This window comes from Lycorma delicatula, chromosome 2 (assembly GCF_047948215.1).
Source record: "Lycorma delicatula isolate Av1 chromosome 2, ASM4794821v1, whole genome shotgun sequence".
NCBI lineage: Eukaryota > Metazoa > Arthropoda > Insecta > Hemiptera > Fulgoridae > Lycorma > Lycorma delicatula.
Genome location: NC_134456.1, coordinates 12,644,202 through 12,667,156, shown reverse-complemented (window position 1 = coordinate 12,667,156; position 22,955 = coordinate 12,644,202). Strand labels below are relative to the sequence as shown.

The window sequence follows — 22,955 nt, the reverse complement described above, 5'->3', positions numbered from 1 at the left end:
TTATTTGTATTTTTTTTTTAATCTTTAGAGGTTTCTGGAGACCATTTTATTTTCTCATTTTTATTATTAAGCGAAGTCTATTATTGTATTCTACATATATAAATAAACTACTTTGTTATACTGCTACTGTTAATTTTATAAAGTTAGCCACAAAATTGGAGTCTTTTCTTTTAATTTTATAAGAAAATTTTTTAGTTACTGAGTTGCATTCTCAAGCCTAAAATAATTTTATTTTTATTAAAACAAAAAAATTATTTTCCTAAATAATATCTGGAATTATGGCAAATCTATAACATGTCTTGCCTACGCTAAATTACTCATGAGAAATTTTTATTATTATTATCTGGTAAAGGTAATATCTGTTGATGTTTGGCCATGTAGCATACTGGTTCTTAATTTTTTATGGTTCTTTTAAATCTGAGGAGAAATTTGGGAATTCATTTGTGGTAAATATTCTTTGGAGATCAAGCAGATTTTGTTTGATAAAAAAAATGGGAAAGAATAGTAGATGAAGTATAATTTATGAAAACATTAGGATTCTTTGAACAAAGCTGATGAATTTTTTGTATCTATAACAGCTTGTTATTATGATACCACTGCTGTTACTGAATCAGCACTAAATGACTTGTCCTTAAATTGCAGTTACTTTCCTAAGCTGATGGCAATTGCTTGAAGCAAGACATTTCAAGGAGGTTCACTATTGGCTGTAAAGTCTTCTTTTTCAGGACGCTGCCTAAGTACTTAGTGATGCTGCTAGTATGTTATTAAAAGCTAAGGTGGCATTACAAATAGTAACTCCACTGGATATCTTCTGAGCAAAACTAATGCCTCATTGTCTGAAATAAGTATTTGTAGTACAAAATTGTTGCCCATCCCGAACGTGTGCGTAGATGTAACTGCAGGGATGTGGAATTTTGTTTTGTCTGTGGCATTATTTTTATCTTGGAAAGGTAATGTCTCCTGATGTTGGACCATGTGGTTCATTGACTTACTTTTTTACAGTTCTCTTAAATCAGAAACAAAATTTAAAGTTTTAAACATCTGATTACTTAATTTTTCTACTGTTTTTTGAGCTGACCACGATTAATTAAATTTAGGCAAGAAGTTTAGAAGCGGTACCTGTGCACTCTTCTTCAAAATCTTTTACACACTCGGATTTGGAAAATCATCCTGAATGAGTCAGGATAGGAGATTGTTTGAAGGACAATGAAAGTATACTGCTAGGGAATCATTAATCTGGTCCAAGAGAAAGTGTATTTCAAACAATTTTGATAGGTTAATAGTGAAAGTTGACATTTGTGTTTTTACCTTGTTATTAGTGAAGATTTTAATGCTCCTAGTACTGACTAGTGTGACAGATCCATGTTTCCTAATTGCAGTTATTACACTAAGAAGCCCAAAATTCTATTAATTTTATAGATTATCTGAATTTGCAGCAATATAATTCTCATTTTCCTATAGGTATCTGGTTAATTTTGGATCTTGTTCTTTCTAATAATGATCTAAATGTAGAATTTACGACAAATTTTTTGTCTATTGATTCGACCCATAATACTTTTCTGAGCAAAACCAGTACCCCATTGGCTGAAATAAGTATAAGTATTTTAGTACAAAGTTATTGCCCATCCCAAACGTGTGCGTAGATGTAACTGCAAGGATGTGGAATTGAAATATTTCTTTGGATGAAGTTGCATTAAATGAAGGTGCAGTTTGCAAATTAAACTTCTGTAAAGGTACCTTAGGTAAAGTCACCGAAGTGCCTAAGAACCCTTAGTCTATTATAACGCTGCAAATCAGAGACTATTCAGATGGCAGGAAAAGATGTACATCACATAAATGTTAGCCAACTTTTAATTAATTAGCACAACTTTTAATCTACAAGCACATCCCATCATACGAGTCCAAACCAAAGGATTTCCTGTTAAGGTTTTCTTTACAATTTTATTAAAAGAAAAATAATTTTTTCTTACAAAAAGTTTAAGATAATTTCTCTTTTACTAAAAATATTTTCTTACTACAGTAAAAAGTCTTTATCTCTTTATAAATGGTTTTATGAACAAAGCAGGGTTGGCTTAGGGTGAACTAATGTTTAGTATGTTAAGTCTACCTTGGACTCAGGGGTGTTCACCTTCTTAAGAGTTAAAAGGAAGTTTGGATCTTAGATTGTGCAATGGAAGAACTGTCAATATTCTGTTACCTCGACTAAAGTTGTTGAGTCCTGCATCAGGTGTCTATATTTTCAAACTGCAGCTGATTTGGACAAAGTGTTAACATTTATTTTTAAAGTGTATTTCCTCTAACATAATGATATAAAAATTATAGCCAAGATTAATAATCATTCTGATAACATAGGTTGGCAAAAGTATATACAGAATTCATTCTCGGTCTAATGAAAAAACAATATTAGCAAAACATATATTGTTTTATATTTTAATTAGGTCTGATTAGGCCAAAATTCCATAAATGTACATAAAGTATTTCTGACCTCAACATTTCTATTGATTAAGTTTGTTTTCAGTGGCAACATTTCTGCTACAATCTCTAAACTTAAAAGGACTTGGTTGCTTATGTAGGTTAGTAGCCACTTCCTTTGCAAAACTACCATCATGCATAAAACTATTTTAACTGTGATAAGCGATTACATCTATAAGAAATTACTTTGCTCACAGGAGGGACAGTTAAGAAATTTAATTTATGCAAGACAAAGTGAAATGAAATGAAATTGAAGTAGATTTCAATATTAATTTATGGGAATTTTTGTGAAATATTGTTTGATATTTTGTATTTTTATGTATTTATTACTAATTTTTAGTATCAACATCATGATATATAGGTAAATACATTCTCACATGGATTTTATTCAAATTTTATTTGCACATATTTGGTTATTCATTATATTTTCAGAAAATTTCATAAAAAAAAGTTACATTACAGTATTAGAAAGTACTGTTCTGATTCACTTAGGTTAATCTGTTGCAACAAAATTAATCTTTGTTTATCATTATCACTTGTTCATTTTAATGCTGTAGATCAATAAATTTCAGTTAGGGAAAAGAGAGTTGAAACAGCTTCAATAAAATAAACACAACTAAGTAAAAATCATAAATTGGCAAAATTGATATAATTATAAAAATAAAAAAATTGGTTGTTTTGTTTACGTAAAGCAGATTAAGGTTAAATTACATCTATTTAATTCAAAAAAAGAATATATTTATGAACAGCAGCATTATTAATACTTTTGGCTTATTATTATTTAAATGAGTATTTTCTAAACATATCCCAAAATGTTATTCTTTATGGTAGAAATACGAGTATTCTATCTAATTTCAGAGGATTATTTGTATTTAAATAACTCTTCTGTTACTTGCTGATTCGCAGAAAAGTTATGATTTTTTTCAGTAAGAGTAATGGAAATAAGTTATACGACTGTGAGATAATGTATTTATTTGTACTAAAAAGTGTGTAGAGTATATTAAACAAAACGTTTCACTATACTACAGTAGTGTAACTATTTTGAACTATTGAACATTTATCCTCTTTATTATTTTGATTTTTTAATTTTTATGATATTTCAAAAGTTGCTATATATCTGTTGCACTAAGGACCCACAGGCATTGATATCCTTGTTTGTTATATCCTTGACCTAAAGCTTGTTATTACCATCACAGAACGTATTCTTGGAGCTCCATAAATGAGCTCCAACACTGCTGGTTCAGCTGGGAGTCAAAACTAATTACCCCACACATGGGAGAATCTATATATATATTTTAAACTCTTCAACAAGATACTTAAAACTTTAAATATTCTGTACTGGGTTATGTCAAGATGCAAAAAAAAAACCAGGTATAAAATTTTAATACAACTTATTATAAAAAAAGTTTTACATTATAAATAAAATTAAATTTATGCAGTTTAGTATTATTGTTACAAATTTATTTTCTAACAATACTGAACTGCACAAATTAAATTTTTTATCATGTTTAGGTTCTAGACAGATTCTCACCAACTCAGTTTCTTTGGTAGAAAGCAATAGATTCCACTTTTGCACCATTCCTTCCTTGGAATTAGAGGAGAAAATTAACATCACAAATATTAAATAGCATATTTGGAAGCTAAAGTTTCCAATATCAGAAAACAAGCAATATTGTTTTATGCCGAGGTTAACCATTCAGTTTCGTTATTTACGTTGACTTTTATAATTTGTCAAGTTTGTTGTATGTTAAATTAATATTTACTTCCTATTTTATGAGACTTGGATAATCATCAAAGACTACTTCAGCCTCTTTTTTCTCCATGCTATCAAACTATATATATTATATTGTGGCTGAATGTAAACATGTGCAGTGGTTGCATTGATATATGGGCAAACTGGATTCCAAAGAATCTCATATTTAAATAATAATCCTCACTCTAAATTAGGTTACAATTTACAATACAGACATGCCTTAATTATTATCAAATTTCTTAAATATTTTTATACAATAACCATATAAACAAATATAGAAAGATCAAAAAAAAATCAAGGGTTGCTGGGAAAATTATCCTTTCCCAGTAACAAAACTTTTTCATTACTACATAAATGTAAACAATTTTCTGTTCTTAACTTTTTTTGAATAAAAAGTATGGTATTACTTTTGGTTAAGTGGTGATGAAAATGAATTTACGTTTTGAGGTAAAGGGAATACAAAGATTCAGTTAATAGGGGTTTCTTATATTTACATGCCTATGTATAACTTATCTGAAGTTGGGCATGTGAAAATTTCATAAAGATTGGTTTTTAATTTGGTTGGTTACTAAGCAAGAATTTTTTAATTTTTGTATAATTTGATAGTAAAGATGAGTGAAAAGTAACTCCATAGTTACACAAAAATAACAGGATTTTCATCCCCATTATTTTTTTCTTGACCTACAAGTATTAAATCATTAAAACACTTATCAAAGAAAGATTTCTGCAGAAAGATTGCTTGTTGGTTATTATATTTTTGTTCAAATTGACATTCATCAACGGTTCAATACTGGCTAATACTGGAAGTTCCAATGTGGAAAGTATAATGATAAAGAAAACATCCATAACTGCAGAAATAGTAATTTTTATAATAGGTTCAGTGGTAACATGTTCAAGGAAATTAAATGGTAACTAAAGTAAAAAAACTAAGAAAAATTAAACCCAGAAAATAAATTATTGCTACTATAGACTTTATGCCTCAATATTTACAAATTTCTTTTTCAAGTTTTTTTTTGTACCCATACATACTAGTTTATTACTATTATACTTAAGTTTAATAATAATCCTTTACTAAATTTCAACATATTATGCGAATGAATTTCCCAAATAACGTCCTTTGATGACAGCTCTTGAAACTAACCTCAAAGACTTTTTCACGTACATGTAAACATTTTATAACTTATTCACATACACATATTCATAATGGAAATTAGTGAGCCCTATTCAAGCTTAACATCTACGAATCTTATAATAAAATTTTAAACATTCACTTAGACAAATAACCTAAATAAAACAACCTAACCTTGGTGACTACCACAGAGCAAATTAATAATACTAATGCAATAATATAAATTAATATTATACAGTAACACTAAGTTCCTGGTAGACAAAATCATCATAAACAAAAAAATGTTTATACTGACATTTAGAACTGTAACTATTGTAGTAATTAATTTGTTAGGGTGGAAAAAACCTAAAAGTGAAAGCTAAAAGAGAATTTCAATATTATCTGGTAGTAATATTTAATATTTTTGCTTTTTTTAATACTTCTCGTGATGTTGAAGAGTAAACAAAATAAAAAATTTAAACAAATCAACAAAAACATTAAATTTTATTATAATTAATTCGTTAAGAATAAAATTGCTTTCATTCAAACCGTAAAGATACGCACACTGATAAGATATGTCAACATTGATTGTATTTATCTCATGCAACATAAGATGTCAGGTTTAATGTGATAATTTTTTGGAATCTTACCACATAGAAATGAAATTAATTAAAAACTTAGCTGAGTTTGATGATTTTATAAAAAAATTCCATGAATAACACAGAAAAATGAATATAAAAATTTAACAAGGAGTAAAAAAACACTTTAGAACAATAAAAAGAAGTGCCAGAGAAATAATAAATAAAAATGCATATTGTTCTTCATTTAGTAACAATTAAAAAATTTATTTTTAAATCGCTATTTCTATGGAACTGGCTTCTATCCTCGGAAATGTTTAACATAAAATTAAAGCAGTTGATAAAGCGTACATTTATAAATCGATTTTAAAGAAAATAATTACATATTTTTTAGGATATTTAGAGTTAAATAAGAGAAAGATTGAAAGTGGAATAAAGGAACTAAGTAGATGGTACTAAGTATAAAAGATCAGTGAAATTTTCTCTAGCTCCATTGTTATATTAGAATGGATGATTTTAAAATATGAATGCAATAAACAGAAATTAGTTGCAAAAATTATTTTATCGTTAATAGAAAAAAAACTTCGTTGTTGAACAGTCTATTGCAGTGATTCTCAACCTTTTTAGCTCCAAGACCCCAAAAATTTTAAAAACTATGTTATAAATATTTCGCGAGCCCCCCAACTTCGACTCAATGAAACCTAGTTAAAACTATTTAGCTCCGCTGATAGCGATGCTTATGAACATGAATATATATAATGTACAAATATGAGCAATTTACAGGTTACAACTTGATGTGTACGTGTTCTTTATAATTTGGTCTGCTTGCAAATATTCGCTGTGAGAACGTCACGTTTGAACACAAAAAATTTAGATGGCGGTGTATATTCCAGAAGATAAAAATGATTTCTCAAAGAAATGGGTACTGAATCTATTTAGTGAAAACATTGTTGCAGCTGCTAAGTTGCCAGTTGAAATTCATAACCAGCTCATCCAAATGTCTACCGATAGAAAGTTACAACCACAATTTACTTCCGTTTTGGCTTGATCGTCGAAGTTAGTACGGAAATTTAGTCACAGAAGCATTGAAAATATTAATTCCTTTCGCCACGTCTTACCTGTGTAAAACGGGTTTTTCGTCTATGGTTGCGCTAAAAACTAAATACAGAAATCGTCTTTTATCACTTGAAAACAATTTAATTTTTTGTGTTTCAGACACCCATGTATGGAGAAATTTTTAAATGAAAAGCAATTGCAACCATCTCCTTAATTTTTTTTTTTTACATGCGTTGCTTTAAATGTAACTAAAATGTTTATAATTTTTTTTTTCTCATAAAATGATTTCATTATTGTTTACGCGTAAAGTTGTAAGCTAATTTTACTATTCCCCTTTCATATCACGTCAGTGATGAATATGAAATATGAATGATATGAAAGGAGCAGCATACATAGGTTATGAATTTTAATTTTTGTAAAAATCTTTTTGTAAACGTTTTCAATCATAAGAACATTAAATTGTTATGCCCTTCCTTAAAAGTTTGTTCAAAGGGGGAGATATCTCCACCCGTGAATCTTTTAAAGATTATTTTTAAAGTCTTTTATCTTGCTTGAGATAAGTTTCATCAACCCAATTTATAAAAGAAGAGTGTGCTAATTCTTAGCAAACAGTTTGAATTGAAGTTGTAAATGGTTTAGATGATTTTAACTTTATTAGGATTACCTAAAAAGAAGAGTTATTTCTATTTTTTACTATTCTTATATTAAAAAATTGTTTTATATTTCGTAAGTACTGTTAACATGTAATTTAATACGTTTATTATAATTCCCTTTTTTCATTTAATTTCTTACATTTACTTTTTCTACAATGCATACGAGTAGGTTTAGATTTTAAGCAAAACCACGATTTTTTCACGATTTTTGGAGAGCAATCTTTTATTTCAAATTATTATTTCAATAACCCTTTAGTAAGCTTTATCTGTTAAAAATTACGGTTCATACAATTTTAATGAAATATTAACTGTCTTTTTTTGTAGAATCCAATTTTTAGTGTAATTTTTAATACTTGTAGGAAATTTTCAAAAACAAAAACCAAGTAATTTTCTTCATTTACGTAACTTATTTTACGTTTATTTTAAATACAAATAATAATCAAATTATGTTTTAAAGAATCTGCTTTAACTTAACATGTGAATACATACATATAAGCGCGCACACTCCACATACACACAAACACACATATTGACTCAAAATATCGTTTGAATTCCAAGGAAGGTGGAGAATTACTTTAAAAGACATTCTTTTAAAAATTAATCATTCTCAAAATCTGGTAGCAATTTTCCAATTTTTTTTTTTAGATTTGATGATTCGAAAAATGGATCTGTAGTTTAAAGATAGGCCTAATCCTCGTTGATGAAGCTAAACATCTAGTGAAGCATCTTTGTAAATACAGAACAATTTTTAAGTCATTTTAATTAAAATAATTTGCACAATTTCATTTAATATTTGTATTAAAAAGAAAATAAATCAGATAGTTATGGTTTTAATAAACAAAATATTTAGAAGCTGATTATTTTAAATATACAACAGTTTATTATTTTGAAAGTGGAAAAAGTTTTTCTTTTTTTTTTTTTGCTTGTTTTTACGGGCATCGACTGCTAGGGTCATTAGCCCTCGTCACATTCTTTAAAATAAATTAGTATCACCATCTGGATCGTCATATGTAAGAGTGTAAAGGGCCCTTACATTTTATTTAAAAGCACAAACTTCACAAAATACATTATGACAAAAACAACAAAGACAAACACAGTGTTGTGTTTGTGTTTATCTTTTTACGGGGTGTAAAGGGACCCGATATTAAAAATTGAGATAAAAATCTCAATGAACATGAAATTAAAAAAAATAATGTTTATACAATACCATACCATATCATTATTCTACCTGTCTCGTTTATTAATTTGTTAAGCACCCTCGGGGCGACAAGTACCGCCGTGAAGCAGCATATTAGTCGCGCCAGGATGCCGTGGCAGTTGACTCCTTATAAACAGGCTACAGGCATCCATTGCGCTTACCCATAGCCTCGCGCCCTCAGTTTACCCTTGAGGGTCCCCCATGCCATCATTGGACACACCCCGACTCACTGCTCTTGAATGCAGACGAGCCAGGATGGCCTAGGCAAGAGGGCTACCTCCCGTCACTACACGTGCCACGCTTCGAGACTCCCATACACATAATGAATTCCACTTAGAGATTCTTTAACACAGCTTTAAAAATTTTTCAACTTTTACAGACTTCTAAGAAGTCCACTGGCGCGTAAAAATGCAACTATCTTTTCTTCATTTCCATTATCCAGATCAGCAGTAATGTCACTTCTTAGACGGAACCTTTTTCTGAGGTCCTCATATGTGGTACACTCTTCTATTAGATGCTTGATTGTCAGTGTTTTATTACAAACACCGCACATTGGTCTCACTTCGCCGGTTAACATATATAAATTTGTTAATCGCGTGTGACCGATTCTAAGTCCGGTCACAGCTACTTGTTCACGGCGAGTCAACTTAAAGTCGCTTTTCCATTTATATGGAGAAGTTTTCACCGAGTTTAATTTTGTATTTAAACTCCTCCAATCAGTATTCCATTTGTTTCTTACTAACTAAAAGTTATTAATTTAAATTAAGGAATATTGTGGTATAATACTGAACGCCATATCTATATAAATAAAAATGTAAATGTTCGTTTGTTCAAAATCTTAAATCTCCGAAAGTTCTTCACCGATTACTTTGAAAGTTTGACACAACGTTGCGTTTGTATATGCGCGTGTTTTATGCACCTACTATTTATATACCTAAAATTTCACACCCGTGACAGGTAAAAATATGCTTTTTTTGAAAAACAGCGTTCTCTGTTGGACGTAAAAGCAATATACGCTATACTAAATATTTGATTTTAAGATTCCATTTCAATGTTTCCGATATGTGTGTCCGCTATAGACTAAAAAACTACTGGACCGATTTACGCGTGGGGAAATGTGAGAAAGGGAAAATTGGAAAAGGGAAATCGGGAAAAATCGGAAAAGGTAAAAGGGAAGAAGGGGAAAATGTAAAAAAGAAAAAAGGGGAAAACGGGGAAAAGGAAATGGAAAGGGAAAGGAAACAAAAGAAAAGGTGAAGGGGGAAAGAGAAATAATGGACATATAAAAGGAAAGGGAAGGGGATAAAAAAGGGAAACGGGGAAAGGAATGGGGGAAATGGAAAGGGAATGTTGTAAAAATGAAAATGGGAAAAGGGGAAAGGGAAAGGTTAAATTTTGTGAAGTTCCGTAATTTTCATTTTGTTAATGTCTTATCAAACTTTCAATTGTGTTCATTTAATCTATATATATATATATATATATATATATATATATATATATATATATATATATATATATATATATACTCAAATCTAGCAATAGCGAAGCATTTCCGGGTCTGCTAGTTAGGAATAATAATAATTTATAATGTACTAATAATTTTTTTCCTGGCATAATTCTATTATTCTTATACAGTGTTAAAGGAAGGTATATAAGATCTGTCCAAAATTTTGATGTCAGGTTTTTTAGCGAATTTTGAAGTTTCACGAATTCCTGAGTTTAAAAAAATATTTAAAAAATCAAACAAAATTTCCGGAGACGTACATACGTGTGTTAGCCTGAATTTTGACTAGTATCTTGTAACTGACACAACGTAAATTCTTGAAAAATGGCTCAAAAAATTGCTAAATGTGAGATATTATTAGTTGCATTAATTTTTGGGTTTGGGAAAATTAAAAAAGGGAGAAGGAATAGTTTTTAATTTTGAACTTTTTGTATAATCTTATAGAAAATTTAGTTTTAGTTAGATGAAAGTACTTATTATATATTTAAAATTCCAAAATTTTAATTTTAAATTTAATCATTATTAAGGGTAGGAGGAGGATATTCACCATTATTTCTGAACGGTATTCACATCACGTCTCGAAAACCGGTTGATTAAAAAAGATAAAATTTGGTACAAATATCTGGCAAAATAAATCCCAGTTTTAGCTTGAATTTTAATTCTATCGAATAACGAGGCATCATGATAATCATTTTTTTCTCGACAAGTGTACCGGAGGTGTTAGCTAAACTTAAAGGACTGGATTCACATAAAAAGTTCATTTGAAAAAATCCCCTATCTTGCTTCATTTTCCCTCCGTTAATCATTCCCCCACTCGTAAATAGTTACACGGAGTTTTCTAGGAGATCTCAGTTAAACATAAAGGACTAAGTCAAGGCAACAAAATAAACAAGATGTTTCATAAAGATAAATTGTTCTAACTCGCTTTACTTTCCCCTGTTCAAATTTGGCGTTTTTTCAATAAAAATTTATATCTTAAATTTTAAGATATACATATTAAGACATTAGAATGAAATTTGATTTACATATACATAACAAATCTACAAACAAATTTAATTTGAAAACACCAAAGTGTTCCGCTCTCTGCCAGGACATATGCCGGTTCCACCGGAGTACCGGATCGGACCTCTAAGGTTAGTAGCCCTGGAGTGGGGGTGTACCCCGGCGGCTAGCCTTGCTACAGAAGGGATCAACCGTTCATGAATATTGAACAATCAAACGTGGCAGAGGGTGCACGTAAACACCCTCGTTTAGAATCCTCCGATTCGCCACAAGCGAAGAGGAAAAAGAGCAAAGAGTGTGACAAAATCAAGAAAGATGCTGATAGAATCAGTAAAGACTTACGTAAAAGCTTATTTGGCTATAGTGTACCTAAGCCAAGATTTTTAATTATTACAAAGGAGAATGGAAACTTCCAAAAACTTAGTCCATTCTTAATCGCAGGAGAAATTACAAATTGTGCTGGTGGTCCCGTTAAAGAAATTCGAAAGACTTTTAATAAATTGCACGTCGAAACTATCAACGACGTGCAAAGCCAGAAAGTCCAGGCGTTGAAGAAGATCGGTGAATTTGCGGTTTCTGTTCAACCGCATAGCACACTGAACTCATCCAGACGAGTTGTTGTTTGTCGCGATCTTCATAATTGTACAGAAGAAGAAATTGTACAAGAAATTTCGAGTCAGGGAGTGACTCAATGTCGCAGACTAACCATGCGAAGAAATGGTGAAGTTGTTCCTTCGGCCTTGCATGTTTTAACATTTAATAGGCCTGAAAAGGTACGAGCTGGCATCCATCGGCTTGATGTACGAGCATTTATTCTGCAGCCGATGAGATGTTTTAAGTGTCAACGATTCGGACACACAGCAGCTAGATGTGAAGCGCAGGAAATATGCATGTGTGGAGAGAAAACACATGAGGGGGACCCATGTAAAGACCCTCCAACCTGCATTAACTGTAAAGGGCATCACAATTGTCGTTCAAGAGACTGCCCAACATATAAATTAGAAACAGCGATTCAGGAAGTTAAAACGCTTCAGAAGGTCAGTTATCCTGAAGCGAAGAAGATTGTTAATCAACGTACAACACGACCATCGACTTCTTACGCAGAAGCAGCGGCTGCCCCTTCCACATCTAAAATTAATGTGGAGCAGTTGCTTAACACGATGGCACAAAGTCTTGCGACAATGATTGAAAGAATCATTGATTCAAAGATTGAGTCGACTCATCAGAGAAAACAAACTAAGATGAGAAGGCTCATCCCCGGACTGACGCCGTTGTCATCAGAGACGCACCAGCGCAGTTTAAATCACTAGCTAAACCTGCGATTACTGAGCCACCAACTGAAATAAGAATAAAAAATCTTGACTTATGTAGCAAAGAGAAACGGATCACTCCGTCGTCTAGTCACAAGCTTAAAGAAATTGTGACAAGAAAATCTGAATCTACTGAAATGGAGGTGCAAGTTATTATTGAGAAACCACCAGACGTAGAGAATACAAAACCTGTACCAATAGAGCCTCCAAAAGCGCAAAGATCAGCTTCGGTGAGAGCATCTATTTCAGCTGGACCCAGTACTGCAGTAGAGATAGAGTCCAGCTTATCCGCCGCGGAGAGTGCATCGCTTGTTAGTTTAGATTCCCTAGCAAAGATGCTAACAGCACCGTCGAAACTTTCATTAACTGACGTCAGCCGCAGAACGTCACTGGCATCCGAAAGAGAGGAAGACGATGCCATGTCTGAGGCCTCAGATACGCTGTCATCAGAGATTGAGGCCGTCAGAAGAATGGAGAAACGGTGCAACAAAGGATAGCCGAAAGGTAAGCCTAGAAAGTAGTATTCTGGATTCGAAGTTAGAAGAACGTAAATTTTTGATTCATAGAAATGTGAATAATTGAACCTTTTTTTATTTTTTTATTTTTCATTTATTATTTTTTTTTTTGAAGTGGAATGGGGCTAATGACCAAAGTAGTCGATGCCCCTAAAAACCTCAAAAAAAAAAAAAAAAAAAAAAAAAAAAAAAAAATAGTTATTAGTATTTAAAAACGCAATGTTGTATATGAAATAAAGATCCGTCAGTGAAAAAGCCGGAAAAGTTACGTATCCTTTACCAACCTTTTTAATAATAAATCAAAAAGTTAAAAATATAATCGGTTTAAATCGATTACGAACACAATAAAAAAATTATTACCGTAATTTAATTTTCTGCAAGCAATAAATTCTTTAAAAAAGTAACAATTAATAGATAATGACAGAATTATAAAGTGCAATGTCACAATAAAGCACAGCAATTCAAATAAATGACAGCAATAAAACTTAATAACAAGTGTATTTGAAACACGTACGTACGTTCTCAGTAATGAGGCAATAAAATTTAAGCTCAAATTTTACAGTTTAATATTAACATTAAATATTATTTTACATACTGAATTATATCAGCATTTTTATATTTTACTATTTTTCAATAACACTAGCTAAATAATTTTTAACACTAGCTAAAGTAATATATTAAGAGCAGACATCCGTCAGACAACTAATCTCAATAGACTTACATTGTATACTCAGAAAGGTAATATTAATAAAAATTTCTCAAAACTACAAATATACAACTTTAAATTGATTTAAATTAAAAAAAAATTAATATATGATATTATCTATATATATAAATATATATAATATATTTATATATTATCTTTTAGCTGCTGCTATTTCTTCATTTTATCAGTTATATTTATTGATGTTCGACTTAATGTAAGAATATTAATTACATTTATGTTTTAATCTATTTTTACTTGTTTTAATTTTGTTATATCTTAGCTTTGTCTATTACTTAAACGGTTTAAACAGACAAAACTAAAAAAAAAGAAATACGATTACTTTATATCACACCATTCAAAACACAACCGATGTGATTTTATTAATCTTCACTTTGAAATTATAACTCAATCATGACCTCATTATACTGAAAAAGTTTTTTAATAAAACCGCTTAATGCATCCATGTTGTGAACTAATGCGAGAAATAACAGAGTAAATTGTTGTTTATGTTTAGGCTATCTGAGGAATGTACCGGTCAGATATGATATCATACAGTAGCGTATAAAATCTACGTGTGTACGGTAGGTTTTTTTTGTATTCAGTCATTTGACTGGTTTGATGCTACTCTCCAAGATTCCCTATCTAGTGCTAGTCGTTACATTTCGATATACCCCCTACATCCCTAAAGATTTGTTTTACATATTCCAAACGTTTCCTGCCTGCACAAGTTTTTCTTTCAACCTGTCCTTCCAATATTAAAGCTACTATTCCAGGATGCCTTAGTATGTGGCCTATAAGTCTGTCTCTTCTTTCAACTATATTTTTCCAAATGCTTCTTTCTTCATCGATTTGCCGCAACACCTCTTCATTTGTCACTTTATCCATCTGAATTTTAACATTCTCCATTAGCACCCCATTTCAAAAGCTTCTAATCTTTTCTTCTCAGCTACTCCGATCGTCCAAGTTTCACTTCCAAACTTTTATAAAGCTACGCTCCAAAAATATACTTTGAAAAATCTTTTCCTGATATTTTAATTAGGTTTTGATATAAACAAATTATATTTCTGACTAAAGGCTCGTTTCGCCTGTATTTTACATTTCATAAAATTCTTTCCTTTGCATTTAATTACTATTGCACATAATTAATACAGGACAGTACAGTATTAGGGCATAATTACGTTAAATCACATAGACGAAATTATAAAAAATAAGCTGAGAAATTAATTATTTAAAAAAAAATTAGAGGGTCATTTTACCCGAAGAGTCGGTTGAACGTAATTCTAGGGGGTTCGGCGGTCAAGCTGGAGAGTCGATTAAACTGGGGACGGATAACAAGGGAACTACTGTATTGTTTATTGCTTTCTTTCTTTTTCCTGTTTAGCCTCCGGTAACTACCGTTTTAAATAATACTTCAGAGAATGAATGAGGATGATATGTATGAGTGTGAATGAAGTGTAGTCTTGTACATTCTCAGTTCGACCGTACCTGAGATGTGTGGTTAATTGAAACCCAACCACCAAAGAACACCGGTATCCACGATCTAGTATTCAAGTCCGTGTAAAAATAGCTGGCTTTACTAGGACTTGAACGCTGGAACTCTCGACTTCCAAATCAGGTGATTTGGGAAGACGCGTTCACCACTAGACCGACCCGGTGGGTTATTGTTTATTCCTATTCAGTTTGATTATTACGCTGTTCATCGGTTATCAAGGAAGTCTTGATAAATTTAGCAATAGTTTGTAGTCTAATGAGAAAACGTAGTGTCCGTAAAACACGGAAAGTAATGTTAAATACGAGCTCGTACAATCCGAGTTCGCCTACCCCTATTTTGTCCCTGTAAAATCTACCTCCGCCTTCAGAGTGCCGAAAGGAATTTTTTAATTTAGCGAACTTCCACGGTAAAGTTATCGGTAAGATTATTAATATGTTTTTACCAAATCCGCGTTTCTTTTATTATACAAAATAAGAGTTTTGCAAAAGGATAGATGAGAACAGTTTGCGAACCTAGTACCGATCCATCAGGTATGTAAAAAATTACCCTCACCTTTGAAATTAACTAACAGTTTTCAGCTATTTAAATAATTACATAATATCTCCACAGAAATCTAATAATACTAATAACACAAACACAATAAAAATAGAAGGAAGCAAGAAGAGGTCGTTAGAATATAAAGCAAGGGGAGACAAGCGAAAGAATTAGAAAATAAAATATTTAATTGGAAAATGGATTAAGGAAATATTTTGTTATAATAAAGAAACAAGAATATGAATAAACAAAAAGTGGTAATAAATTACTTTCTAACCACTACAAAAACAAAAATGAAAGATAAATAATAAAAGTTAATAATATATAAACGAAAAAGGTTATGTAGAAATTATTTTTAAGAGAAAGTTAAGTGGAAATACCTGTATTTCCTTCAGACTGTTTTTATTATAATTTTATTAATTACATTTTTTAATTTTTTTTTAGGAGAGCTGGGATTTATTGTCAGTTTAACAAAACAACTGAAGTCAGTTTTACTACATTTTATATTATACAGGGTCATTCACAGGAACCGGATGTTTTTAAAATAGTCATAAAAAATTGAATATTTACTTTAAAAAAGTTTTATTGGTACTGAAACACTTGTTAAATCAAAGCATTTGTTACTTACTCGTGAACGAAAAATTATGTTCGGCAAGTGATGTCCATTTTGGACAATACATTGTTGTAGCCTTTCACGGTAATTGGCCTCAATTCTTTGCAGCATGTCTACATCAATCTGGGTGACGTGAAGACGAATTGCGATCTTTAGTTCCTCCAATGTACGCGGTTTATTGCCGTACACACGCGATTTCAGAAACCCCCGCAGAAAAAAATCACAACTACTCAAGTCGGGGGACCGAGAGGCCAAGGAATGTCGCCGAATCTGAAAACGATCCGTCCCGGAAACAAGTTACGGAGAACAGCCATCGTTGCCCTCGCTGTGTAGCTCCATCCTACTGGAATAACACGTTTTGAAAATCGATTCCCCGGTTTCGTAAATCAGGGATGAAAAACATATTCAACATCGCAATGTAACGATCGGCTGTTACAGTTACGATAGCGTCATTTTCTTCAAAAAAATACGGTCCAATAACACCGACTTTTCCTATTGCACAGCAGTCACCTTTGGGATATGAAGTGGTCTCTCGTGAAGTCGATGCGGGTTTCTTTCTGCCCGATACCGGCAATTCTGTTTGTTGACGAAGCCATTCAGATGAAAACGGGCTTCGTCACTCATTAACAATAACAAATTTTCGTTTTCTTCAAAAACGGTAAGCATTTGTCGACAAAATTGTAATCGCTGCGTGAAATCTTGCTCATTTAACTGCTTCACGACGGCTATCTTGTAAGGATGGAAATACAGGTCTGTATGCAGAATTCGTCTTACCGTACTTGTGCTCATTTGAAGCGCTGCTGAATGCCTCTGAATAGAGAGGCGTGGGCTTCTGACAATTGCTTCCCTTACTCGTTCGATGTTCTCCGGAGTGCTAGCGGTTCGTCGGGGACCCGGTGGTTTTTTCTTCAATATTGAACCGCTTGTTCGAAGGTTGTTTACCCGTCGCAATATTGTGTTACGAGAAGGGACGCTTGCATTACGATGGATATTAAACTGACGGCAGAAATCTCGCTGAACCGCAGTTACGGATTCGTCATTTCGCACAAAACTGTCATGCGCGTACAGGCGTTGGTCTAGCGTCCACGGCTCCATCTCAAAACATCCGGTTCTCGTGAATGACTCTGTAGAATGGATAGAGGGAATAACTCGTCGCCTGCGTTCGCTCAACCCTATTAACAAAAAGATTTATTCACATTTCATAAGAAGCGAATTGACCAATTTTAATTTTGACCTCCAAGCATTAAAATATTCAGTGAGTAAATTTAACCATTTAAAACAGTTTACCATTTTGAGACCCAAATTAAAAATTTCGTGACATCACTTTGTATATACTAAGTATGTGCGATACCATTGAACAAAAAAGAAGTTGAAAAATATTGACTGAAACCGTTAGTATTGAATTTGAGAATAATTTTGATATTCTTTAATCTGAAGTACCGTTTGGTTTTTTGAAGTACGCACAATAACTCGATGTACGTCCCAGGTCTCTGGACGTATATGTATTTAATTAGTTTTTTAAAATTAGTATTTATTTATTACTGATTATAATTTTATCAATAAAACCATTCCATTTTACAGAGGAAATTTACACATCCATTTAGATTTGTATAATACGAGGTACCAACTGTTATTTAAATAGAATTTTTATTTACCTTTTAAAATATTGCTTCTGTGGCTCCAAATCAAATCATTTCTCTGCACAAGTTTTCTGCTTCCCAAAATTTTCTAATAGTACGTACACAAAAAGATTTTTTTTTAATCACTAACATCAACCGAAATATTCGCAGAAAAAATGAGATAATTGTGATAGGTTCCCCGTAAAAATTTATTTTTAGCCACTTAAGTTAAGAATTAAACCTAAATATTTCATGCAATTGATGCTCAAGTATAGAATTTTACAACCGGTAAAGTCACCACTAAGTATACAATATTTCTTTTTTTTTCTTTCTTTTTCAATTTTGTTGTAGTAGTGTCGGATTATCAATTATATGAAGCGATAATAAAAAATACGTTACGTAAGCCCCACATAATACACAAATTACGTTCGTTACTGTATAGATCTAGCGAACTTTAATTTCAGAGATTATAAGTGGTAGCGTCTCTGCCTTTTATCTGAATGACCGGAATCGAATCCCGGTCAGGTTATGGCATTTTTCATACGTTACAAAATTCCATTTTCATATTTTCAGGTTTAATGGCGAAATCATAAAGCATAAAAATAAATAAAATAAAAGGAGTTTTTTTATCAATCTCTAATTTAAGGACTATAATATATTTTAACGGTTACAGCACATTATCTCAATAAATGTTTTATTATTCTACTTATTTATGAGTTTATGAGTAATTGAAACCCAACCACCAAAGAACACCGGTATCCACGATCTAGTATTCAAATCCGTGTAAAAATAACTGGTTTACTAGGATTTGAACGCTAGTACTCTCGACTTCCAAATCGAATTGGGAAAGCATATTTGGGAAGACGCGTTCACCACTAGACCAACCCGATGGGTTTTCTTTGGTGGTTGGGTTTCAATTAACCACACATCTCATGAACGGTCGACCTAAGTATCTACAAGACTACGCTTCATTTACAATCATAGATACCATCCTCATTCATCCTCTGAAGTAATACCTTTTGGTAGTTCCGGGAGCTAAACAGAAAAAGAAAAGGGAGAGGTTTATTTTTCATTGTTGTTCCTGTTTTCTCAAAATTACGTATTCACGTCTTAATAGCCTATGCTGACGTTACACGATAGCGATCGCGAAATTCTCTACGCGCAGCGTCCACACTGTCATTTTTATAAAAAGCTTTGATGGCTAAAGCACGTTTGCCCACCTCTCCAAGAATCCATGATATTTAAACGGTAAGGTGGCGTAAGTTGACTTCTATAAGTTATTCAATGCTGCCACTCACCCAGGAATACAAACACAAATTTCTTCAAAATTTCATCGTTTTCCTGAATCACTGTTAAGGCAGCCAGAAGGTTCTGGTTCGAACCCCAGTCATACTTGCAGTTTTCATATGCTACAAAGTCTATCCAAAAAAAAAAAAATATAACTGGACGACAATCTTTAACTGTGAGCGTTAATAAGGAAGTAAATAATAATATACAATCAAAACAAACCCGTTGTTATATGCTTCTGTATCCTCAGATTGTAATTTTACAAAAGGAGATACGAGTTAATCGTTTGTGATAAAAATTAGTTAATAAGACAGGATTTCCAGCAAATAAAAAATATTTTTTTTTTTTTTACATTTTAATGATAATTTTACTGGGGTTCGGAGTCGTAATTTACCAACATTACCAACAAAATTATTTTTTACGGTAGATTTAAATAAAAATTAAGTAATTATAATAAAAAAAAAATATTTAAGTTATTATATATTAATTTCAAAATAAAATTAGATAGTACATTAACAACCAGCTACAAGAAATATTCCACGGAAAAATTATTCCTAGCTCTATGACTAATCTTATCTTTTCAATTCAGAAAATGTTTTTAGAGAAACAAAATCCTTTTATGATAGCAATAAATTACGTATAATCATAAAACAAGCTTAAAACAATAATTAAATTATACTAGACGCGTTTTATTACTTCAGTTGAGTTTGACGTTTAATAAATCTTATTTATAATAACGGTAAAAAATTGAGGATGGTCTTATTTTTCAAATCACTTTCTAACCTAAGAAATGTTATCTAATTATTCAAATTTTTCTTAAAAAAAAACTGAACCAAACAAAAGTTAAATATCCTTTTTAACTATTTTTTACTTGTATAAATAATTTGAATTTAAAAAAACCACGTAAAACGAGTAAAAAATTAAAACTACGCTTTATTAAGCACTTTTAGGGCCTTTCTTGTTGTATTTTTTCAACTAGAACGTTGTTTTTCAAATCAGTCGATGACATGATTAATTTGTAAAATAACTTTTTTTTAATTAAATTAAATTAAATTAAAAATTATGAATTATTTTTAAATTAGGAATTAGGAATGGTTATTTTTCTTTAAATTAAACAAACGAAATCTGATAAGTTCATTTACATAAGTAACAGATATTTATAGATATTATAAACAAAAATTATTCATTGCAGATGAAATGATGTTAGTAAAGAAAAATCTCTTAAAACGTTTGTACTAGTTTGGGCTACACGTAATCACTGTAATTAGAAAATTATTTTCTTATAGCAACAGCCCATAACAAAAATTAAAGAAGAAATAGCATATAAAGTGTTAATTGTCTATTAAAAATATCCACTCCTCAATTAATATCTTTTTATCGCAAAATTGCTAACTGTTGGTCTAAATATGTCGAAATTAGACGAGAAGAATGAGAAAAGATTTTTAATTAGGTATGGATATTTTGTTTTTACAGAGAACTATATTCAAATAATCAATAATCAAAACGAAAAAAATTTCTTGGGGTTTTCTTCAGGTTTCTTTAAAAAAGGATTAATATTAAAACTTTCAGTTTTTCTTTTAGTTTGCATTATGTATATAATACAATTAATGTGTTTAAACGTCAATTTTTTTAAATTTATTTGAAATTTTATCTCGTCTTTAGATTTATCATTCTTCTCTTCAATCTGATCGAATTTGTTCTCTATTATCATTACGTCAGTTTTACTATCGTTAAACACCTGTAAAATTATTTCATTTGTTTTCTTATAATATATTCGTCAACAGAATTTTGAAATTCTTAATCTTATTTAGTTATCGACAAAAATTTGCAACCATATTTTTATTTACCTCATGTCTGCCCGCTGTCACATCACCCGGTGTTTGTAAGTATCAGTAAGTTGAGCGTAATACGAGTAAATCAGGAACCTCAGTTTGTTTATTTCTTTAGTATTCAATTGTTATTCGGTGAGACTAAGGAACTGAGAACTCCCTTAAAAAAACTCTCTGCTAACAGGAGCGTGGTTAAAAGAATTTTTAATGCACTTTGTATATATGTGTGCGTTTGTATGTGCGCGTGCGTATTTTAATAAAAGCTTTTAAGTTACTATTTTTTAGGATAAATATGAAATCATTTATTTACTATAGAAGATACTACAAACAAATACGGTTTCAAATCTAAAATTTAATAAACCGTTAGATTTTTTTACATTATTACACAAAGTGATGTTATCGTAAAATTATGATTTTATGCTCTATTGATGATGAAATTAATTTTACATTGAGCTTTTGCTATAAAAAAAATAATAATAACTGAAGGTTAGATTCACGTTTATTTTACATTTCATTGAACTAATATAATATGAAACCGTCTTACACATGATGTAACCTATGTACATTAGATATTTATTATACGTCAAACATAAAAAACAGGGTTTTTACCCCAATTTATTGGTTCATCCCAAATTTCTCAAAGACCACCGGAAATACAGTTCTGGGACCTATTTCATTCGATTTCTGAAGTCAAAGAGAATAAGAAATTATTAATTCTTCTTCTTAATTAACTTCCTAGAAATTTCAGTACGACCTCATTTCACCGAAGTAGCTGAAATCCGAGCGAAATTTTCACTAACTGTAACTCGCGATCGAAGTTTTTTTTTATATTCTGAAAAATATATACAGAATGATTCAAAGAAACGGGAAATTTTGAAAGTTGTGTTGGTAGCCGTGGGCGATTGGTACTACTTGATAAGTGGCGCAAGCCTCTCCAACCTAACCTGCCATTTAGTTGTCATGGATCCTTGGAGTGGTGCGCAACGTGAATTTGCTATCAAAGCGTTTTACAAAAACAATGACAGTGTGGAGGGAGCGCGTAGAGAATTTTGCCGTCATTTTAATCTGGGACGGCACGATCGTGTTCCATCAGCACGTGCGATTAAAACACGGATATCTAATTTTGAGGAAACCGGTTCGGCAATGAAAAAGAAACCTCCAGGCCGTGAGCGAACCGTCCGTATACCACAGAATGTTCAAGCTTTATAAGACGCTGGCACATGAAGTCCACATCGGTCAATCCGTCGTCTCTCAGCATCTTTACAATCGCATAGTTCAAGTGTTCGAAGAATGTTAGCGAAGGTCACTTGCAATACCATCCGTACAAGTTGCAGATCGTCCAGGAACTGAAACCGAACGATGCGGTTGTGCGAGCACAATTCTGTAATGTAATGCTTCAGAAGATAAATGATAACGAAGAGTTTGTTCACGAACTGTGGATGTCAGACGAAGAGCATTTCCACCTCAGTGGATTTATTAACGAGCAAAATTTCAGATACCGGGCACAAGAAATTCCTATGCAGCTACACCAGCGTCCGTTGCACAGCCAGAAAGTGACTGTGTGGTGGGGCCCTTATTTTTTTGAGGATGACAACGGTCTTGCGATTACAGTGACGTCGGCTCGTTACGTAGCCATGCTTGAAACCTTTGTTGTGGAACAACAAAAGAGATTTCCACCGATTCTTAACACAGCCTGGTTTCAACAAGACGGAGCAACGTCACATAC

The 22,955-nt window shown here is 31.7% G+C and overlaps 1 protein-coding gene across 1 annotated transcript in view; it reads left to right on the top strand.

The window, feature by feature from the left end:
- Positions 1-7,592: 7,592 nt before the first annotated feature.
- LOC142320468 (proton-coupled amino acid transporter-like protein pathetic) overlaps positions 7,593-22,955 on the top strand; it is a 68,867-nt gene continuing 53,504 nt past the window's right edge. Inside the window, exon 1 of the mRNA XM_075358280.1 lies at positions 7,593-7,693. The gene's annotated coding sequence lies outside the window, so the exon portion shown is untranslated. The remainder of the gene's footprint in view (positions 7,694-22,955) is intronic.